The following is a 15,979-nucleotide window of genomic DNA, read 5'->3' on the forward strand; positions in this document are numbered from 1 at the left end:
TACAGCTGTTAAAAAAAAAAAGGTAGAGGCTAAATCCAAGTCGGCTCGGAGCTGTGCTGACGTCATGCCCATGTGACCAGAAGGGGCGGGGCCTCCTCTTCCTCCATAGAGCAGAGCAGCAGACAGGAACCTGCCGGTGTCATGGCAGGTAAGTGGATGTTCATGCACGAGCTGGGAGGGGGTGATGTTGCTTGCATAGGGCTGCATGCTGGAGGGGGGTCTGCCTGGGGAGAAGGGGGTGATGCTTGCATGGGGCTGCATGTGCATGCTGGAGGGGGGTCTGCTTGGGGAGAAGGGGGTGATGCTTGCATGGGGCTGCATGCTGGAGGGGGGCTGCTTGGGGAGAAGGAGGTGATGTTGCTTGCATGGGGCTTCATGTGCATGCTGGAGGGGGGTCTGCCTGGGGAGAAGGGGGTGATGTTTCTTGCATGGGGCTTCATGTGCATGCTGGAGGGGGGGCTGCTTGGGGAGATGGGGGTGATGTTTCTTGCATGGGGCTGCGTGTGCATGCTGGAGGGGGGTCTGCTTGGGGAGAAGGGGGTGATGCTTGCATGGGGCTGCGTGTGCATGCTGGAGGGGGGGCTGCCTGGGGAGAAGGAGGTGATGTTGCTTGCATGGGGCTGCGTGTGCATGCTGGAGGGGGGTCTGCCTGGGGAGAAGGGGGTGATGTTTCTTGCATGGGGCTGCGTGTGCATGCTTGAGGGGGGTCTGCTTGGGGAGAAGGGGGTGATGCTTGCATGGGGCTGCATGTGCATGCTGGAGGGGGGCTGCTTGGGGAGAAGGGGGTGATGTTGCTTGCATGGGGCTGCGTGTGCATGCTGGAGGGGGGTCTGCCTGGGGAGAAGGAGGTGATGTTGCTTGCATGGGGCTGCGTGTGCATGCTGGAGGGGGGGCTGCTTGGGGAGAAGGAGGTGATGTTGCTTGCATGGGGCTGCATGTGCATGCTGGAGGGGGGTCTGCCTGGGGAGAAGGGGATGATGTTGCTTGCATGGGGCTGCATGCTGGAGGGGGGGTCTGCCTGGGGAGAAGGGGGTGATGTTGCTTGCATGGGGCTGCGTGTGCATGCTGGAGGGGGGCTGCTTTGGGAGAAGGGGGTGATGCTTGCATGGGGCTGCATGTGCATGCTGGAGGGGGGTCTGCCTGGGGAGAAGGGGGTGATGTTTCTTGCATGGGGCTGCGTGTGCATGCTGGAGGGGGGGCTGCTTGGGGAGAAGGGGGTGATGTTTCTTGCATGGGGCTGCATGTGCATGCTGGAGGGGGGTCTGCCTGGGGAGAAGGGGGTGATGTTTCTTGCATGGGGCTGCGTGTGCATGCTGGAGGGGGGTCTGCCTGGGAAGAAGCCGGTGATGTTGCTTGCATGGGGCTGTGTGTGCATGCTGGAGGGGGGTCTGCCTGGGAAGAAGGGGGTGATGTTTCTTGCATGGGGCTGCATGTGCATGCTGGAGGGGGGTCTGCCTGGGGAGAAGGAGGTGATGTTGTTTGCATGGGGCTTCGTGTGCATGCTGGAGGGGGGTCTGCCTGGGGAGAAGGGGGTGATGTTTCTTGCATGGGGCTGCATGTGCATGCTGGAGGGGGGGGCTGCTTGGGGAGAAGGAGGTGATGTTGCTTGCATGGGGCTTCATGTGCATGCTGGAGGGGGGTCTGCCTGGGGAGAAGGGGGTGATGTTTCTTGCATGGGGCTGCGTGTGCATGCTGGAGGGGGGGCTGCTTGGGGAGAAGGAGGTGATGTTGCTTGCATGGGGCTGCGTGTGCATGCTGGAGGGGGGTCTGCCTGGGGAGAAGGGGGTGATGTTGCTTGCATGGGGCTGCGTGTGCATGCTGGAGGGGGGGCTGCTTGGGGAGAAGGGGGTGATGTTGCTTGCATGGGGCTGCGTGTGCATGCTGGAGGGGGGTCTGCCTGGGGAGAAGGAGGTGATGTTTATTGCATGGGGCTGCATGTGCATGCTGGAGGGGGGTCTGCCTGGGGAGAAGGGGGCGATGTTGCTTGCATAGGGCTGCATGCTGGAGGGGGGTCTGCCTGGGGAGAAGGGGGTGATGCTTGCATGGGGCTGCATGTGCATGCTGGAGGGGGGTCTGCTTGGGGAGAAGGGGGTGATGCTTGCATGGGGCTGCATGCTGGAGGGGGGGCTGCTTGGGGAGAAGGAGGTGATGTTGCTTGCATGGGGCTTCATGTGCATGCTGGAGGGGGGTCTGCCTGGGGAGAAGGGGGTGATGTTTCTTGCATGGGGCTTCATGTGCATGCTGGAGGGGGGGCTGCTTGGGGAGATGGGGGTGATGTTTCTTGCATGGGGCTGCGTGTGCATGCTGGAGGGGGGTCTGCTTGGGGAGAAGGGGGTGATGCTTGCATGGGGCTGCGTGTGCATGCTGGAGGGGGGGCTGCCTGGGGAGAAGGAGGTGATGTTGCTTGCATGGGGCTGCGTGTGCATGCTGGAGGGGGGTCTGCCTGGGGAGAAGGGGGTGATGTTTCTTGCATGGGGCTGCGTGTGCATGCTTGAGGGGGGGTCTGCTTGGGGAGAAGGGGGTGATGCTTGCATGGGGCTGCATGTGCATGCTGGAGGGGGGGCTGCTTGGGGAGAAGGGGGTGATGTTGCTTGCATGGGGCTGCGTGTGCATGCTGGAGGGGGGTCTGCCTGGGGAGAAGGAGGTGATGTTGCTTGCATGGGGCTGCGTGTGCATGCTGGAGGGGGGGCTGCTTGGGGAGAAGGAGGTGATGTTGCTTGCATGGGGCTGCATGTGCATGCTGGAGGGGGGTCTGCCTGGGGAGAAGGGGATGATGTTGCTTGCATGGGGCTGCATGCTGGAGGGGGGGTCTGCCTGGGGAGAAGGGGGTGATGTTGCTTGCATGGGGCTGCGTGTGCATGCTGGAGGGGGGCTGCTTTGGGAGAAGGGGGTGATGCTTGCATGGGGCTGCATGTGCATGCTGGAGGGGGGTCTGCCTGGGGAGAAGGGGGTGATGTTTCTTGCATGGGGCTGCGTGTGCATGCTGGAGGGGGGGCTGCTTGGGGAGAAGGGGGTGATGTTTCTTGCATGGGGCTGCATGTGCATGCTGGAGGGGGGTCTGCCTGGGGAGAAGGGGGTGATGTTTCTTGCATGGGGCTGCGTGTGCATGCTGGAGGGGGGTCTGCCTGGGAAGAAGCCGGTGATGTTGCTTGCATGGGGCTGTGTGTGCATGCTGGAGGGGGGTCTGCCTGGGAAGAAGGGGGTGATGTTTCTTGCATGGGGCTGCATGTGCATGCTGGAGGGGGGTCTGCCTGGGGAGAAGGAGGTGATGTTGTTTGCATGGGGCTTCGTGTGCATGCTGGAGGGGGGTCTGCCTGGGGAGAAGGGGGTGATGTTTCTTGCATGGGGCTGCATGTGCATGCTGGAGGGGGGGGCTGCTTGGGGAGAAGGAGGTGATGTTGCTTGCATGGGGCTTCATGTGCATGCTGGAGGGGGGTCTGCCTGGGGAGAAGGGGGTGATGTTTCTTGCATGGGGCTGCGTGTGCATGCTGGAGGGGGGGCTGCTTGGGGAGAAGGAGGTGATGTTGCTTGCATGGGGCTGCGTGTGCATGCTGGAGGGGGGTCTGCCTGGGGAGAAGGGGGTGATGTTGCTTGCATGGGGCTGCGTGTGCATGCTGGAGGGGGGGCTGCTTGGGGAGAAGGGGGTGATGTTGCTTGCATGGGGCTGCGTGTGCATGCTGGAGGGGGGTCTGCCTGGGGAGAAGGAGGTGATGTTTATTGCATGGGGCTGCATGTGCATGCTGGAGGGGGGTCTGCCTGGGGAGAAGGGGGCGATGTTGCTTGCATGGGGCTGCATGTGCATGCTGGAGGGGGGTCTGCCTGGGGAGAAGGGGGTGATGTTGATCGCATGGGGCTGCATGTGCATGCTGGAGGGGGGTTTGCCTGGGGAGAAGGGGGTGATGTTGTTTGCATGGGGCTGCATGCTGGAGGGGGGTCTGCCTGGGAAGAAGGGGGTGATGTTGCTTGCATGGGGCTGCGTGTGCATGCTGGAGGGGGGTCTGCCTGGGGAGAAGGGGGTGATGTTGCTTGCATGGGGCTGCGTGTGCATGCTGGAGGGGGGGCTGCTTGGGGAGAAGGAGGTGATGTTGCTTGCATGGGGCTGCATGTGCATGCTGGGGGGGTCTGCCTGGGGAGAAGGGGATGATGTTGCTTGCATGGGGCTGCGTGTGCATGCTGGAGGGGGGGGTCTGCCTGGGGAGAAGGGGGTGATGCTTGCATGGGGCTGCATGTGCATGCTGGAGGGGGGTCTGCTTGGGGAGAAGGGGGTGATGTTGCTTGCATGGGGCTGCGTGTGCATGCTGGAGGGGGGTCTGCCTGGGGAGAAGGGGGTGATGTTGCTTGCATGGGGCTGCGTGTGCATGCTGGAGGGGGGCTGCTTGGGGAGAAGGGGGTGATGTTGCTTGCATGGGGCTGCATGTGCATGCTGGAGGAGGGTCTGCCTGGGGAGAAGGAGGTGATGTTTATTGCATGGGGCTGCGTGTGCATGCTGGAGGGGGGGTCTGCCTGGGGAGAAGGAGGTGATGTTGCTTGCATGGGGCTGCGTGTGCATGCTGGAGGGGGGGTCTGCCTGGGGAGAAGGGGGTGATGTTGATTGCATGGGGCTGTGTGTGCATGCTGGAGGGGGGGCTGCTTGGGGAGAAGGGGGTGATGTTTCTTGCATGGGGCTGCGTGTGCATGCTGGAGGGGGGCTGCTTGGGGAGAAGGAGGTGATGTTGCTTGCATGGGGCTGCGTATGCATGCTGGCGGGGGGTCTGCCTGTGGAGAAGGGGGTGATGTTGCTTGCATGGGGCTGCGTGTGCATGCTGGAGGGGGGCTGCTTGGGGAGAAGGAGGTGATGTTGCTTGCATGGGGCTGCGTGTGCATGCTGGAGGGGGGATGCTTGGGGAGAAGGAGGTGATGCTTGCATGGGGCTGCGTGTGCATGCTGGAGGGGGGTCTGCCTGGGGAGAAGGGGGTGATGTTGCTTGCATGGGGCTGCGTGTGCATGCTGGAGGGGGGCTGCTTGGGGAGATGGAGGTGATGTTTGCATGGGGCTGCATGTGCATGCTGGAGGGGGGGCTGCCTGGGGAGTAGGGGGTGATGTTGCTTGCATGGGGCTGCGTGTGCATGCTGGAGGGGGGGCTGCTTGGGGAGAAGGAGGTGATGCTTGCATGGGGCTGCGTGTGCATGCTGGAGGGGGGTCTGCCTGGGGAGAAGGGGGTGATGTTGCTTGCATGGGGCTGCGTGTGCATGCTGGAGGGGGGTCTGCCTGGGGAGTAGGGGGTGATGTTGCTTGCATGGGGCTGCATGTGCATGCTGGAGGGGGGGCTGCCTGGGGAGTAGGGGGTGATGTTGCTTGCATGGGGCTGCGTGTGCATGCTGGAGGGGGGGCTGCTTGGGGAGAAGGAGGTGATGCTTGCATGGGGCTGCGTGTGCATGCTGGAGGGGGGTCTGCCTGGGGAGAAGGGGGTGATGTTGCTTGCATGGGGCTGCGTGTGCATGCTGGAGGGGGGCTGCTTGGGGAGAAGGAGGTGATGTTTGCATGGGGCTGCATGTGCATGCTGGAGGGGGGTCTGCCTGGGGAGAAGGAGGTGATGTTGCTTGCATGGGGCTGCGTGTGCATGCTGGAGGGGGGTCTGCCTGGGGAGAAGGGGGTGATGTTGCTTGCATGGGGCTGCGTGTGCATGCTGGAGGGGGGCTGCTTGGGGAGAAGGAGGTGATGTTTGCATGGGGCTGCATGTGCATGCTGGAGGAGGGTCTGCCTGGGGAGAAGGAGGTGATGTTTCTTGCATGGGGCTGCGTGTGCATGCTGGAGGGGGGGGTCTGCTTGGGGAGAAGGAGGTGATGTTGCTTGCATGGGGCTGCGTGTGCATGATGGAGGAGGGTCTGCCTGGGGAGAAGGGGGTGATGTTGCTTGCATGGGGCTGCGTGTGCATGCTGGAGGGGGGGCTGCTTGGGGAGAAGGGGGTGATGTTGCTTGCATGGGGCTACATGTGCATGCTGGAGGAGGGTCTGCCTGGTGAGAAGGGGGTGATGTTGCTGGAGGAGGGTTCTGCCTGGGGAGAAGGGGGTGATGTTGCTTGCATGGGGCTGCATTCTGGAGGTGGGTCTGCCTGGGGAGAAGTTGGTGATGTTGCTTGCATGGGGCTGCATTCTGGAGGTGGGTCTGCCTGGGGAGAAGGGGTTGATGTTGGTTCCATGGGGCTGTATGTGCATGCTGGAGGGGGGGTCTGCCTGGGTAGAAAGTGGTGATGTTGGTTGCATGGGGCTGGATGCTGGAGGGGGGTGTCTTAATGTGGAGAAGGGGGTGATGCTTGCATGAGGCTGAATGCTGAAGGGGGGGCTGCCTGGGGAGAAGGGGGATGTTGCTTGCATGGGGATGCATGCGCATGCTGGAGGGGGGTCTACCTGGGGAGAAGGGGGTAATATTGCTTGCATGGGACTGCGTGCTAGGAGTCTGCCTAGGGAAGGAAGTGCGCTGCCGCTCTCCCTGCCGGGGGCGCTGCCACTGTAACCAAGGTCGCACCTTTAAAAGATTCTGTAATGCTGTAGATAAGCCCCGGATGTAACCTGAAAGATAAGAAAAACAAGTTATATTATACTCACCGGGGGCGGTTAGTGTCGCGGTCCGGTCTGGGTCCTCCCATATTCATGTGATGACGTTCCCCTTCTTACTTCTGCTGCGGCTCCTGCGCAGGCGTACTGCTCTGCCCTGTTGAGGGCAGAGTAAATTACTGCAGTGCGCAGGCGCTGGGAAAGGTCAGAGAGGGCCTGCGCTGCTGCAGAAGTAAGAAGGAGGACGGCATCACATGAAGATGGGAGGACCCGGACCGAACCGCAACACCCATCGGATCGGATCCCGGGGTGAGTATAATCTGACTCTTTTTTTTCTTCTCTTTCAGGTTACATCCGGGGCTTATCTACAGCATTACAGAATCTTTTAAAGGTGCGACCTTGGTTACAGTGGCAGCGCCCCCGGCATTACAGAATGTTGTAGATAAGCCCCTGATGGCGGTGGCCGCAGCTTATAGGCTTAAAATGGGATCACAGATTCCCTTTAAAGCTAGGGCCCCCATGTTTTGGTAACAGTGACGTGGTAGTGGGCTTCATACAGGCTTATCAGAATGTAAAGTAATAACCTCATGTTCAGTTTGTACATTGTTGCTGATGGGCATTTATTGGGAGGGGCGGCCATGGCTTTTTGTACAATTTAGGCAGGATTTTTCTTACATAAATTTCTTTGTTTTCTTCTAGGTGTTGGGGGTTTCCTCTGTCTCTTTTCACCTTGCCCTCCACAGTAGTGACCTCTTTGGATGGCAATTCATCATTTGCCATCTCTCCACCAAGTGGAGTGCTGGTGCCTCCACCATCCGTGTTCTGCCAAAATTGGTGTGACCCAGCGCCCCTCCGATGTCAGATAGATGAGTCTAAGATCTCCGAAGTTCCCGTCCCCTCTTTCCACTTCTCGTGGCTTGCTAGGGTTGGTCCTGTGGGGGTCTACCACCTTTTCATTTCCTTTGTCCAATATTTATTTCTCACCTTTACCTTATCTGCTGTACATACTCTCTGTACTGTCATGCTTCTCTCTATTTTTTCGGGGCTTTGTTTTATGGGTTTTTTTTGGGTCATCCTAGGACTTGTTATATATGGCACAGGGCCCACCTAGGTCCCTGATAAAATTTGGTCACCGAGGAGGATAGCAGGCCCAGGCTAAGCCACAGAAAACCAGAGAGGTTGGTAACTAAGCGGATGCAAACCCCTGATCCTATCCACACAACTAGCAGTAGCCGTGGAGCGTACCTACGATGATCCTAGACGCCTCGGCACAGCCGGAGAGCTAACTAAGCCTAAAGCAAGAAAGGGGAAATCTAAACTGCCCCGGAGCAGACCTCAAAGGAATAGCTAGCCCCCAAACATATACTGTCAGTGAGACAAGATGAAAACACAAACGCAGGCAGAAAAATAGACTGAGCAAACGATGGGGCCCACACTGACTAGACAGGACAGGAAAGGAAAGGCACTGTCTGCAATCACGCAAAAAACCCTGCAAAAATCCAACACGTCTGATGCACAAAAACACAGAAGTCGCACAACTTCGCCCCCCACTATATCAGCACTCTGGTATATTCTGGAAGCAAAGCAAAAAGAGACCAATATAAAAGGGGACAAAACAAATTGGCACATGCAGTAACATATGGGCGGTGATACAGCCCCAGGCAGAGCTAGCTGACCCGCATAAAGCAGAGATAAACAAAACCAGATCAAATGCAAACAGAATAGCAAATGAACCACTTAGCTGAACATGCAGGGAAAGAGCAGGAGCCATCAGACCTCAGGAGGCACAGGAAGAAAATCACCAGCAGGGATAGAGGGAGTCAGCTGTCTTCGGCATGAATGTCAGAAGCAGAGACCCAAGAATTATCCTCCTGGCCATAACCCTTCCATTTGACCAGGTACTGGAGTCTCCGTCTAGCAAACGAGAATCCAATATTTTCTCTACCTCATACTCCAAATTACCTTTAACCAACTCAGGGTCAGGAGGTGCCACCATTGAAACTACTGGCTCTACAAACCTCTTCAACAAGGATTTATGGAACACGTTATGAATCTTAAACGTAACTGGAAGAGCCAAACGGGATTAAGGATTTCCAAAATCTTATAAGGTCCAATAAATCTTGACTTGAATTTTGGAGATGCAACCTTCATAGGAATATTCTTTGAAGACAACCAAACCATATCACCCACTTTAAACCTGCGACCAATGGTCCTATGCCGGTTGGAAAACCGTTGGCATTTTTCTTGAGTGGGACAACTTATCCACCACTTGGTCCAAAATCTGCTGAATTCTCTCTACCACAGAATCCACACTTGGCCGAAGATTCCACCTGCCCTGAAGAAAATTGAGGATGAAACCCAAAGTTACAGAAAAAGGCGACATCAAAGTGGCAGAACTAGCCCTATTGTTTAGCGCAAATTCGGCCAAGGGCAAAAATGAGACCCAGTCATCCTGATCAGCAGATAGGAAACATCTCTAATAGGATTCCAATGTCTGGTTTGTTCTATCAGTTTGCCCATTGGTCTGAGGATGAAATGCAGAGGAGAAAGATAACTGAATTCCCAGTTTGGAACAAAAAGCTCTCCAAAATCTGGAAACAAACTGGACTCCTCTGTCCGACACAATGTTCTCAGAAATCCCGTGCAACCGAACCCACCTGTTGTAAAAACAAGGGCACCAACTCAGAAGAAGATGGCAACTTTGGGAGTGGTACAAGATGGACCATCTTAGAAAATCTATCACAGATGACCCAGATAACAGTCATTCTCTGAGAGACAGGAAGATTAGAAATAAAATCCATTGAGATATGAGTCCATGGCCTCCTGGGCACCGGCAGGGGCATCAACAACCCACTAGAACGAGAACAGGGCTTGGACCGAGAACAAGTCCCACAGGACTGCACAAAAATTCCTAACATCACGAGATAAGGCAAGTCACCAAAAAGACCGACTCACCAAATCTCTGGTACCAAAAATACCTGGATGACCAGCCAATGCGGAGCAATGAATTTTAGACATTACTCTTTTCCTCCACTGGTCAGGGACATACAATTTCCCCATAGGGCAACGTTCAGGTTTGTCCTCCTGAAATTCCTCCAGGGCACGTCTCAAATCGGGTGAGATGGCGGAAAGAACTACACCCTCATTTAGAATGGTAGTAGGCTTGGTCACATCAAAAGAATCTGCAAAGAAACTCCTAGAAAGGTCGTCCGCCTTAACATTCATAGTGCCTGGAAGAAAAGAGACCACAAAATTAAAACGCGTGAAAAACAAGGCCCACCTAGCCTGTCTAGGATTCAAGCGTTTGGCTGATTCAAGATAAATCAAATTCTTGTAATCGGTGAGGACCATAACTTGATGTCTCGCTCCCTCCAGCCAATGTCTCCACTCTTGAAATGCCCATTTCATGGCCAACAATTCCTGATTCCCCACGTCATAGTTACGTTCAGATGGGGAGAATTTTTGAGAAAAGAAGGCACAGGGATTCATCTTAGAAGTCACCGGATCTCTTTGGGACAAAACGGCTCCTGCACCAATCTCAGAAGCATCTACCTCCACCTGAAATGGGAGTGAGGCATCAGGTTGCCGTAGAACCGGAGCCGAAGTGAATCTCCGCTTAAGCTCCTGAAATGCCAAAACTGCCTCTGGAGACCAGTTCACCACATCAGCGCCCTTTTTGGTCAAATCAGTCAGTGGTTTAACAATACCAGAAAAATTACTTATAAATTTACGGTAGAAATTAGCAAAACCCAAAAAATTCTGGAGAGCCTTCAAAGAAGTGGGCTGAACCCAATCATAAATGGCCTGTATCTTGGCCGGGTCCATTTCAATAGCCGACGGGTACAAAATGAATCCTAAAAATGAAATCCTCTGTACACCAAAGAGGCACTTCGATCCCTTAACATACAGAGAATTTTCCCTCAAAACCGGAACACCATCCGGACATGTTCCACATCAGAATCCCAATCACTGGAAAAGGTCAAAATATCATCCAGACAAATGATCAAAAACTTATCCACAAGGTCCCGGAAAATATCGTTCATAAAAGACTGGAAGACAGAAGGGGCATTAGCCCAAAAGGCATCACCAGGTACTCAAAATGTCCCTCCGGAGTATTAAATGCTGTCTTCCATTCATCCCCGTGCTTTATGCGAATAAGATTATACGCCCCCTGAGGTCAAGCTTGGCAAACCAACAGGCACTTTAACTCTGGAAAATAAATCAGAAATCAGGGGTAACGGATACTGATATTTAACAGTGATTTTGTTAAGGGAACGATAGTCCATACATGGCCTTAATGAACCATCTTTCTTGGCCACAAAAAAAAGCCAGCACCTAAGGGTGAAGAGGATGGTCTAATATGACCCTTCTCCAACGACTCCTTGATATAAGATCGCATAGCATCATGTTCGGGTACCGATAAGTTGAAAAGCCGACCCTTGGGAAATTTACACCCGGGCATAACTCCTGTGATGAGGCAAACATGCAGACTTACTCTCACTGAATACATCAGAAAAATCTGCCAAATAGGAATATCATGAGACTGGGGAGAGGTGGAGAAAACAGGAGTGTCACTAAACAGGAGTGTCACTAAGAACACATTGACAACCCCAACTCACCACAGACACAGATTTCCGATCTAAAACAGGATTATGAGTTTGCAACCAAGGGAAACCCAGAACAATAGTATCATGCAAATTGTGCAACACCAAAAATTTACAATTTTCTTGGTGGTCTGGGACGACCCGCATTATCACCTGGGTCCAAAACTGGGGTTTATTCTCCGCCAAAGGAGTAGCATCAATACCCCTCAAAGGGATAGGAGTCCACAGGGGTATCATGGGAAAACCACAACGTTTAGCAAAGTCTAAATCCAGCAGATTCAAAGCTGCTCTTGAATCTACAAAAGCCTTAGCGGAAAATGTAGACAAGGAGCAGATCAGGGTAATCGCCAAAAGGAACTTAGGTTGTACACTGCCCACCGCAAATGTGTGAGCAAAACGCTTTTCTCGTTTAGGGCAGACAGCAATAGTACGAGAGGCGTCCCCGCAGAAAAAACACAACTTATTACGCCTTCTAAACTCCAGACGTTGCGCCCTAGACAAAACCCTATCACATTGCATGGGTTCAGAAGTTTGTTCGAAAGGCGGCAACGCCTCTCGTGTAGTTTTACGTTCACGTAAACGCCGATCAATTTGAATGGCCAATGACATGGAGTCAAGACCAGAGGGGACAGGAAATCCCACCATAACATATTTTATGGTTTCTGCCCAACCCTTCTGAAAGAGAGCTGCTAGGGCATCGTCATTCCATTTATTAAGGACCGCCCACTTTCGGAATTTTTGACAATATAACTCTGCAGAATCCTGACCCTGGTTCAATGCCAATAAGGTTTTCTCAGCTTGATCAATAGCATTAGGTTCATCATACAACAATTCCAAGGCTTGAAAAAATGCATCCACATTAGCCAGAATAGGATCTCCAGGTGTCAGAGAAAAAGCCCAATCCTAGGCATCGCTGCGCAGCATGGCGATGACAATTTTAACCTGCTGCACCGAGCTCCCCGAGTAGTTAGGCTTCAAGGCAAGAAATAATTTACAATTATTCTTAAAATTCAGAAATTTAGACCGATCCCCAGAAAACACATCAGGAGTAGGGATTTTTGGTTCAACAGCAGAAGATTGAGCGAGATAGGCAGAAATTCCCCGCACTTCAGCAGCGAGCTGCTCCACACGATAGGACAATTGTTTAGTCTCCATTTAGACAGAAAATATCCTCCTACGGCCCCAGAAAAAAAAAAAAGTCAGAATTTTTTTTCCATATATTTTTTTCAATTCTTTCCTTCTTTAGAGTACCCTAGATTCTACAGTTAGGCTGGTGATTCTGTTATGAATGGGTCACCGAGGAGGATAGCAGGCCCAGGCTAAGCCACAGAAAACCAGAGAGGTTGGTAACTAAGCGGATTGCAGACCCCTGATCCTATCCACACAACTAGCAGTAGCCGTGGAGCGTACGTACGATGATCCTAGACGCCTCGGCACAGCCGGAGAGCTAACTAAGCCTAAAGCAAGAAAGGGGAAATCTAAACTGCCCTGGAGCAGACCCCAAAGGAATAGCTAGCCCCCAAACATATATTGTTGATGAGACAAGATGAAAACACAAACGCAGGCAGAAAAATAGACTGCAAATGATGGGGCCCACTGTTATGAATGAGTCACCGAGGAGGAAAAAACAAAAAGCAAGCTAAGCCCAGAAAACCGGAGAGGTTGGTAACTAGCGGATTGCAGACCCCTGATCCTATCCACACAACTTGCAGTAGCCGTGGAGCGTGCCTACGGTAGTCCTAGACGCCTCGTCACGGCCGGAGAACTAAATAAGCCTAAAGAAAGGGAAAATCTAAACTGCCCCAGAGCAGACCCCAAAGCAATAGACAGCCCCCAACATGTATTGAAGGTGAAACAAGATGAAAACACAAACACAGATAGAAAGGCTGAGCAAACGATGGGGCCCTCACTAACTAGAAAGGCCAGGAAAGAAAAGCTGCTGTCTGCAATCACGCAAAAAACCCTGCCAAAAAATGTCCAACACGTCTGATTAAAAAAAAGGCCCCCTATATCAGCAGTCAGGTATATTCTGAAGACAGAGCAAAAGAGATCAACTGATCAGAGACAAAATGGGGATTCAGCCCAATCCCAGCCAGGGCTGGCTGAACACAAAAACCAAGCAAACCAGACAAAAACTCATATGAACAAAGCAGAGAAAACTTAGCTTTAAGAAGGCAGGAACCAAACTGGAAACCAAAAGCCACAGTCAGGAGAAATCACCAGCAAGAAACTAGGGAGTCGGCTGCCTTAAATCCAGTCAGAAACTCCTGACATCCAATCACAGTCCTCTTCCTCAGGTGGCCGGTCTCTGCCATTTAGATCAGCTTCATTACCTCCCTTCACCAACAGAGGGAGTCCAGATAGAGAACTCACTACTCCTCTGTCAGCACAGCCAGCTGCATAACCCTCACCAGAAGCCAGAGGCAAACACGAAAATGAGCTCACAACAGCCCACACTGACTAGACAGGACAGGAAAGGAAAGACACTGTCTGAAATCACGCAAAAAACCCTGCAAAAGGTTCAACACGTCTAATGCACAAAAACACTGAAGTCGCACAACTTCGCCCCCAGTATATCAGCACTCTGGTATATTCTGAAAGCAAAGCAAAAAGAGACCAATATAAAAGGGGACAAAACAAACTGGCACATGCAGTAACATATGGGTGGTGATTTAGCACAGCCCCAGCCGGAGCTGGCTGACCCACACAAAACTGAGATAGACAAAACCAGATCAAATGTAAACAGAATAGCAAATAAACCACTTGGCTGAACATGCAGGGAAAGAGCAGGAGACATCAGACCTCAGGAGGCACAGGAAGAAAATCACCAGCAGGGATAGAGGGAGTCAGCTGTCTTAAATTCCAATCAGAAACCCCAGATCTCCAGTCGTCTTCCTCATTATCAGGTGACAAGCCTCTGTCAATCAGATCAGCTCCACTACCTCCAGTAACCACCAGAGGGAGTCCAGAAAAAGAACGCGCAACCCCTCTGTCAATCTGACCAGCTCCACTATCTTCAGTAATCACCAGAGGGAAGCCAGAGAGAGAATTCACAACAGGTCCTCTTCCCTTTACCCATGCTCGTGTCCTATAGTGGATTCAACGAGAGAGGAATTTTGTGTTATGTACCTCAATACATTTTTTGCAGCTAAAGAACAGGGGACTTTGGTACAAAATGTTTTTTTTCTTTTCTCATTAATCTCTAATGTGCCTTAACCCCTTTCCTACATTAGATGTACTATTCCGTCCATCTGACCTGGGACTTACAGTAAGTCCCAAGGATGGAATAGTACATCTAACGCGATCAGCAGCACTCACGGGGGGAGCGCCGCTTATGGCAGCCGGGTGTCAGCTGATTATCACAGCTGACACTCTGCACTATGTGTCAGGGGTGGTCACGGACCGCCCCTGGCACATTAACCCCTGGCACACTATGATCGCAGTGTACTGGGACATAGGAGAGAAGCGTGCAGGGAGAGGGCTCCATCCGTGCTTCCCTGATACCCCGGAGCGATGTGATGTGCTGCGTCACTCCGAGGGTCCTCCCTGCAGGCCTCCAGATCCGATATGGCCGCGGGGGCCTGCAGGGAGGCGGCTTCCTCAGTGCCTGCGGAGTGCAGGCACGGAGGAAGCCAGCAGTGCCTGTCATATCGCTGATCTGACAGTGCTGTGCAACCTGTCAGATCAGCGATCAGACACATGACAGTGATGTCCCCCCCCCGGGACAATGTAATAAAATAAAAAAAATGTAAAATTTATTAAAAAATCGCTAAATAAAAAAAAAATCCCTAATTCATTTTTTGGAAAAAAAAGCAATAAAAATTCACACATTTAGTATCGCTGCATCAGTAACGACCCGCCCTATAAAACTGTCCCACTAGTTAACCCCCTTGGTAAACCCCTTTAAAAAAAAAAAAACAATGCTTTATCATCATACCGCTGAACAAACAGTTCAATAAAGCGTGATAAAAAAACGGATATGAATAAACATGGTACCGCTGAAAACGTCATCTTGTCCCGCAAAAAAACGAGCCGCCATACAGCATCATCAGCGAAAAAATGATAAAATTATAGCTCGCAGAACAAAGCGATGCAAAAACAATTATTTTTTTATATAAAATTGGTTTTATTACATAAAATCGCCAAAACATAAGAAAAGACAAATGAGGAATCGCTGTAACCGTACTGACCCGAAGAAAAAAACGCTTTATCAATTTTACCACACGCGGAACGGTGTAAACGCACCCCCCGAAAAGAAATTCATGAAATGCTGGTTTTTATTCATTCTGGGTCCCAAAAATCAGAATAAAAAGCGATCAAAAGATGTCATGTCCCCGAAAATGGTACCAATAAAAACGTCAACTCGTCCTGCAAAAAATAAGACCTCACATGACTCAGTGGGTCAAAATAGGGAAAATTATAGCTCTCAATATGTGGTGATGCAAAAACTATTTTTACAATAAAAAGCGTCTTTTAGCGTGTGACAGCTGCCAAATATAAAAACCGCCATAAATAGTAAATCAAACCCCCGTTATCACCCCCTTAGTTAGGGAAAAATAATATTAAAAAAATGTATTTATTTCCATTTTCCGGTTAGGGTTAGGGCTGAGATTAGGGTTAGGGGTGTGTTGGGGTTAGGGTTGGAGTTATAATTGGGGGGTTTCCACTGTTTGGGCACATCAGGGGCTCTCCAAACGCAACATGGCGTCTGATCTCAATTCCAGCCAATTCTTCGCTGAAAAACTGAAATGGTGCTCCTTCCCTTCCGTCCTCTGCCATGCGCCCAAACAGTGGTTTACCCCTACATATGGGGTGCCAGTCTACTCGGGACAAATTGGACAA

At 52.4% G+C, this 15,979-nt stretch overlaps 1 long non-coding RNA gene across 1 annotated transcript in view; it reads left to right on the forward strand.

Annotated features, from left to right (window-relative positions):
- Positions 1 to 84: 84 nt before the first annotated feature.
- The window catches only part of LOC141078002 (uncharacterized), a 50,138-nt gene continuing 34,243 nt past the window's right edge, over positions 85 to 15,979 (forward strand). Inside the window, exon 1 of the long non-coding RNA XR_012227633.1 lies at positions 85 to 148. This is a non-coding gene — a long non-coding RNA (uncharacterized lncRNA). The remainder of the gene's footprint in view (positions 149 to 15,979) is intronic.

This window comes from Dendrobates tinctorius, unplaced genomic scaffold, assembly GCF_039654945.1.
Source record: "Dendrobates tinctorius isolate UK_male_01 unplaced genomic scaffold, ASM3965494v1 ptg000489l, whole genome shotgun sequence".
Classification (NCBI taxonomy): Eukaryota; Metazoa; Chordata; class Amphibia; order Anura; family Dendrobatidae; genus Dendrobates; species Dendrobates tinctorius.